We start from the raw sequence: 7,675 nt of genomic DNA, 5'->3' as shown, positions 1-7,675 counted from the left end.
AATATAGGTCATTTTAAAGGAAATTTAGTTTGTCATAAGAAGCTCAAATAAAAAATTTTATTAAAAATTTTTTTATGCTGAAAATACAAAAAATGTAAAAAACAGCTTTTTCCAAACTCGCCAAACTATTCTCATAATATGAGATACCCCAGGAAATAGCTAACAAAATGCAAAATAAAGTATTATTTATAATGAAAAACTTCATTCTATGTTTCCGAAGTATAAATTTACTGTTATTTAGATATATTTAGTTTTTGCAGTAGTCACAAACATTTTTGTAACCTATTTCCCCCGCGCAGCCACAGTGTTATAAAAACCACAGTTATCTCATATTATGAGATACACAGCGTGCAACTATGCACTTACTATGCCTCACCTGTACAATGAAAAACTTCAACACTATCGATATTTTCCTACTTAGTTATTCAATCCCCATCACTCCAGGCAAACTTTCCTGCTAAATACATATTTAATGAATAATAAATAGGGTTTGACGAATTCCCTTCCAAGAACTCGACCACCATCGATTTAACAAAAAGTTCACCTATAATCTTTAGAATTAGAAGCCTAACGGAAAATGGACTATACCACGAAATTAATCTTTCTTCAAGGGCGACAAGTTAGTGATAGAACCAACAGAGTAGGTCTCTTAGTTTGGCTGATATCCCGTTTTCTCATATTACGAGAATATCTCATATTCGAGTACTCTCCTCTACTTTTACAGATTTATAGTGTTTTAAAACGAAATTTAAGGTATTATATATATATATATATATATATTTAAAAAAAATACTTTGAAGAACTTCATAGTTTATTATCAGTGGCTTTGTTTGTCAGGCAAAAGATTAATTTGATAAAAATGCTTGAACATTTCAAAATGTTACAAACTTTTTATTCCGATCTTTTTACAACATTATTTTCAATTGTATGATTTCAATGATTGATGGCTCTTTCGCCTTGAAAATAGAATTGCATATTTTAGAAAATGTAACTAATGTCTACACACAAAATACTACCTTAAAGTGTACAGTTATTCAAATAAAATAGAAGAAAACAGTAATATAAGTACTAAATATTGTAATGTAACATACACGATTGCAAATTCCTCAATATTAAACTGCAATCAGTTCTACAACATAGTCTTAAGTTTGAGAGATATATGTCCCATATTTATGCAAGGCCTTTTAAGCTTGAACCCCTTAATTACTTGCGGGGAAAACCTAGAGAGCATTCTGCTGGAATTAAGTAAGAACCGTATATATCTTTGCCTATAGTCGGTGTACCTGGTTGAACCTAATAAATTTTGGAAATTTTCCTCCTTTTATGGTCTATTTCTGTTGTAAGAATACTCGGTATGAATGACTGCGTAGTTGTGAGCCTAAAATTACGAAAATAGAATTAGCACCTTATTACGGTTAACACACTGTTTAAAAAAAAGTAATTGTTTAAGTTTTGTAATTTTACATGAAAAAACATTCATTTTTTTTAAAGGCGAATTTTAAACGACAAATAGTTGAATTGACAAATAAGCAAGAATGGAATAAATGGAATAGTTGAACTGTCAGTTTGAAAAAATTAATATTTTCAACAACAAAAATGAATTTTCAACAGAATGCAAGAATTTTTACCCACTCACCTTGAAGAAGTCAAAAGATAAATTTTCAACCAAAAATGAAATAGCTGAATTTTCAAATAAAAACATTCATTTCCAACAATATAATTTATTTTGTATCCAAAGAGCTAAATATGCTACTAAAATCGTAATGTTTTAGCCAAAAAGATTTATTCTTAGTTCAAAAAATTAATTTAAAATTAGAAAAAAACGGGTTTTCAACCAAGTAGATGAATTTCAACTAATATGATAAATCTTCAACAACAAAAATCAAGTTTCAACAAACCCCTTCAACTATTAACTTGTAAAATTTTTTAATTTTTACCTGCTAAATGTTTCAATGTATGCAATTTTAAGTATTCCTTAAAAATTGTTGAATTTTACATTACAGTTTAAAATGAATTATTTAACTAAGCATTGGTTTTAATGAATTTTTTCAACTATAAAATATTATTCTAATAAATAAATTTTTTAAATTTATTATCTTCAGTTTTTAGAACAATAATACTTTGATAATAATAATACGAATAATTATGCCTAATTATTTTAATATATATATATTATTTAAATTTCAAATTATTATTATGTTTTCTTAACAGATTAGGAGTTTATATAATAATAATAATTCAAGCATAATTTTCAAATTCAATGTACAATTTTAAAGTATAAGTTTCTGTTTTAAAAAGATTAAGAGAAAAATGATCTCAGCGAGTATGCAATCGCTAGAAACAAACTTTTTGAAAAATCATTTTCGAAGCAAGGTTTTTTGGCTTCTGACATTGGTTTTATTAAAAAAGGGTTAAGTGCATTTTTCACTTAATTTTTATGTACAGAAAGTTTTCTTTTGATTTTGATTGAAAAATTAAACACGTATATTTAATATCATATATACATAATACATATATACGTATATATACATATATAATAGTTACATAATTTTCATACATTACTGTTAATGTTTAACAAAGTTCTATTTGTTCACACATTTTTTATTTGCTCAAGCAGTTATTTTTCGATAACTATTAAATAGAAGACATATAATTAATTACGATTTCGAAAGTATTTTTGGAAAAGTAATTACTTAAACAAACTATATTTGTTTTAACAATTAAAAAGTGGTACATTTTTTTTTCTGTACGCTATAAAGTCAGAAACATAATGCTATGTGTTCTATTTTATTGCAATTCTTTTATTTACCGAAAAAAAACTGCTTTAGCAAATAAATATTGTTTAAAGAAAAAAAAAGTATTAAACAATAAAATAAATGTGTCAAAATTATATAATTATTGAATAGAAAGTAGCATATGATACCAATTTGAATAAAATTGGACATCTCTGGCTCAATTGAAAATTTTTCAAAATAAACAATAATTAATTGTTCAAATAAATACGTAATGTTTTTAGACAAATTTACTGCTTCAAACAATGACAAAATATTGCATTTCAATAAGAAAGTAAGATCATTTTTTAAATTTCTGGGGAATAATTTATTGTTTAAATAATTAAAATTTGTTTAAACAATTGAAAATTGTTCGAATGAAAATCAAATGAAAATCGCTCTGCTAAATATTTGAAAAAATTGGAGTTAATTTAAAAGATATTTAGAACTTTTACTCATAAATATCTATTAAAATTATATACATTTTTGTAACATTTTAAAAAATGTTGCTAACTTAATTCAAGTGCCTTACTATCTACTAATGTGTTTTTTGTTTGAAAATTTTTCAAATGTTTTGAAATATTTTTTAATTTTCTCTTAGATTTCATTATTTAAATTAAAAAATTGGTTCAAATTTTTCCATGTTTACATTTTAAAATAAAATATAAGAGACAAGACGCTTGTTTGAAAATAGGTATATTTAATAGAAGAATAAAAAATTTCCTTTTCATATTTGGAAGAGATAATTTAGCACGAAAGTTAATCAAGAATTATTCAAGTTTTCAAGGCGACCTCAAGATCAAATTAGAAACTGGTTCAAAAATTTCAAAATTGGAAAATGTTAAGTTGAAATTTTTTGAAAATAAATAATTTTCAGTATGAAGCAATTAAAGTTCGAGAATTTGCAAACGAAAACTAAATTGAATGTTTCAATGTTTGTAAAGGTTTTAATTCAGTATTTAATATGAAAATTCAGAGCTCTAAATCTGCAACCATTCAAAAACTTCGAATTTTTATTTATTTTTATTTTACACAATGCAATTTTAAACTTTCTAATTTCAACTAGTTCATTTAAAATAAGGGCCAGATTTTGAGGTGTGCAAGCCGTGCGGTTGCACAGAGCGCCATGGTTGAGGGGGAGGGAGCATGCGATTTTACTCCCTGCCTTCCTCGACCTGTGTTTTCAGGTTTCTGGAAAGGTGACAACTTGGTACCTGTTTGTCCAAGTCTAGTCTTAAGATCCGTAATAGCTTTTTCACTTATCCATTCAAAGATCTGAATCAAGATTGTCTTTCGATGATCATTTCTTACGATACTTTGTAAACTAATAATAATTATTAATCATTTAAACAATTTTCATAAACATATTTAGAGCCGAGTTATTTATCAATTAATAAACACAACTTGTTTACGAAGTTAACTATGATTGTCTTTGCTATGACTCTTTCCTAAGGTATGTGTTAAATCTACAAGAATGGTTAATTATTTAAAGAACTTTCATAAGAAATTCAGAATTTGGCTATTTTTCAAACGAATAGGGTCAGTTTTTTTTACAAATTTAATTGGGAACGTCTTTCCGATTAATTATAATAATCGCATTTTCAAGATTTATTATTTAAACTACTTTCATGAGCAAATTAAGAGTTTGGGAATTTTTGTAAGAATAGGCCTAATTTGTTTACGGAATCAACAAAGAATATATTTCCAATCACATTTTCCTACGACACCTTGTAAATTTACAATAATGATTTATTATGCAAATAAATTTCATAAACAAACTCAGAACTTAACTTTTTTTTAGATTTTGAACCATTTGAACATTTTAAACAAATTCATTTTTATAAGAAAATGTATGCACTATATATTTAATAAGAATTTAAAAAGAAATTAAAACTCTATAATGGTAAAAACTTTCATTTTCATTAGTTTCAGTAAGTATCTATATTTATTAATTTCTTAAAGTAATTTCATAATCTCTTCAGTTAAATATTTTGCTTCGTCAATATTTTCTGTAGTATATTTTCTCTTGCAATACTTTTCTCCATATATTTTACTGTGATTAATTAGTCGAACATATAACCAGTATTATTATCACTTATTGCGATATGATTTTTTTTGTTTAAATCCACGCTGGAACAGAAGTCTCTCAACTTCACATTCTATGCGCATTTGAAATTTGTTCTTTACTAAGGCGGGCCTAAAATCAGTGCATTAATTTGAGTACAATTAAATTACAATGCGGCTACATACCAGGTTATTGGAAGTACTCGCATTTGCCTAAACATTTGATAAAAATATTTAGTGTTGCACAATCATTTATTCTGCATCGTGAGAGGGTACCCACGCGAATGCATTACAGATTAGAGTCTTACTGTTCATAATCGCCCACAGGTCGTATTTCTTAACCGATTTGAAAGTTTTTTTTTAGAAATTCTCAGAAATTAATTTTTAAGAGAATCGTGGTTTGCTTTTTTAAAATTTTTTTACAGAGCAACAATATATAAACAAATATAGAGACAAAATTGACCATTTTAGCTTTGTGAATTTTTATCTCAAGAAAAAATACAGATAGAAACTCACTATTAGCCGGAATTATTGCACATGCATTCGTAGAACATAATTAATTTTAATAATATTAAACTTAATTATTATAAACAATTTCTATAAACAAATTCTTTATAAACGAGTTTTTCTAATAGCTGAATCGATTTTTCTGAACAAAAGTGATTCACAATTGTCTTTAAAGCCATTTATATACTTTAAGCTTTACCAACCATAAACAATATAGATTGTTCATAACAATTTAGTTAAACAAGTCTCCTAATCGGCCGTTTCCTCGTAGAAAAAAATGTTTTTTTTTCTTCAATAATTATTAGAGTGACATTTATTGCTATGACTAACCATCGAAATGAAATAAAAAATAATTTATATGATTGTTATAAAGAATTTTTTTAACAAAACTATGTTTTATTTTTTTTACATGCAAAAAGGACGGTGTGATACTGAAATTATCCGACAATAAACTAACAGTGATTCCGAAATTCGATATGGGACATTAAATAATAATTTGCGTAATTGCTAATAACCATTTCTGTAGCAAACTGTCCATAGCAATAACGCTGTACTTGCCTTTTTAGAAGTCACCTATCTTTAATTTGTTTTATGCAACTTCCTGAAAAATAAATGAGGAATAAGTGAACATAAGGTGCAATAACGCTGTACTTGCGTATTCAGAATTCACTTATCTTTCATTTGTTTTGTACGTAAATTAATGAAAAACAAATGAAGAACAAGTGACTCTCAACTAAAAAGTACAGTTCCAGGTTCACCGCTAGGTGGGTATCTCTCGCACGCGCTCTCGCAAAAGAAATCATAATTTTCGTTTATATAACTAAATTGTTATGAACAATCTATATTGTTTATGTTTGATAAAGCTTAAAGTATATAAATGTCTTTAAAGACAATTGTGAATCACTTTTGTTCAGAAAAATCAATTCAGCTATGAGAAAAACTCGTTTTTAAAGAATTTGTTTATAAAAATTGTATATAATAATTAAGTTAAATATTATTAAAATTAATTATGTTCTATGAATGTATTTGCAATAATTCAGGCTGATAGTGAGTTTCTATCTGTATGTTTCCTTGAGATAAAAATTCACACAGCTAAAATGGTCAATTTTATCACTATATTTGTTTATATATTGTTGCTCTGTGAAAATTTTTAAAAAAAGCAAACCACAATTCTCTTAAAAATTAATTGCTGAGGATTTCTAAAAAAAAAAAACTTTCAAAACTTAGTCCAAGCGCAATGCTAAGCCAATTGTAAGTATGAACGTAGTCAGTTCCACGCCAGCTTAAGGCCAAGTGTATGCCATTCTTCGACCGTCACTTTGCCAGTATTAAATCTTTACCATGACGACCTAACACCAACTAACAGCTATCATTACGCCAATATTGCATTGTTGCCACGCCAATATAACGCCAGTATCATGAAGACTAGCTCTAACTAAATGTAGTTGTTTTGCCAGCACTAGATTGATACTATGCTAGTATTATGCCACTCCAATGACGATTTAATACCAGTATAAAGCTGACATTATGCCATGCATATATTGTGACTATGCAAATATTAAATCAGTACTGTTCCGGCACTGATGCCAGTATTGTGCCAGGTCATCATTTGGAAGTTTGCCAGTGTCAAGCCAAAATGGGAGCCTACTTTGTGCCATTACCGCCCCAGCTGCAAAATGTCTTTTTGCGGTACCGGTGCGGTACCGTACCAGTTGTAAATTTCCACTTGGGCTATTTCTTCAGTTTATGTCTAGCAAGCCAGAAAAACATGGCTCTAAACAGCGTGAATCCAGGTCAATAACAATAAATCGCACATAACTGAAACCACAACAACAGCGACAATTCCATATTGGTTAACTTTGGTCATTCAAGTTTTTTAAAAAAAAGACACCGGGGAACTTTTAACGTTGGAACTTAGAAAACCCACTCTTTGAGAAAAACTCACCTAAAGTTGACAAGTGGTTTAAGCGCACGTGTTAAATTTCGTGTTCAAATAAAAAATTTACCAATTTCCAGGCACTTCCAGGAGATAAAATAACATAAAAAGATAGAGCATGGATTGAAATATGAATTGTAATCGAAATCCCAAAATATACACTTTTAACCTTTGTTAAAACCACCGCGAATATCTTCTAAACAATAATCGAAAGAAGTTGATACCTATGATAATACCTATTTATTTTTGTCATTTTAGAATATCATATGAAACTTCAATTATTTAAAATTAATAAAAAGCAAACAAATTCGGGATTAAAGAAAAAGTTAAAGAGTTTACTCTTTTTTATCTCTAGAATTTGATTCTGTAATATGAAATAATGAGCTATTCAATTATT

Source organism: Belonocnema kinseyi, unplaced genomic scaffold (genome assembly GCF_010883055.1).
Source record: "Belonocnema kinseyi isolate 2016_QV_RU_SX_M_011 unplaced genomic scaffold, B_treatae_v1 SchBZDm_535;HRSCAF=604, whole genome shotgun sequence".
NCBI classification, from domain to species: domain Eukaryota; kingdom Metazoa; phylum Arthropoda; class Insecta; order Hymenoptera; family Cynipidae; genus Belonocnema; species Belonocnema kinseyi.
The sequence above is the reverse complement of the archived record's forward strand: the minus strand, read 5'-3'. Positions refer to the sequence as shown.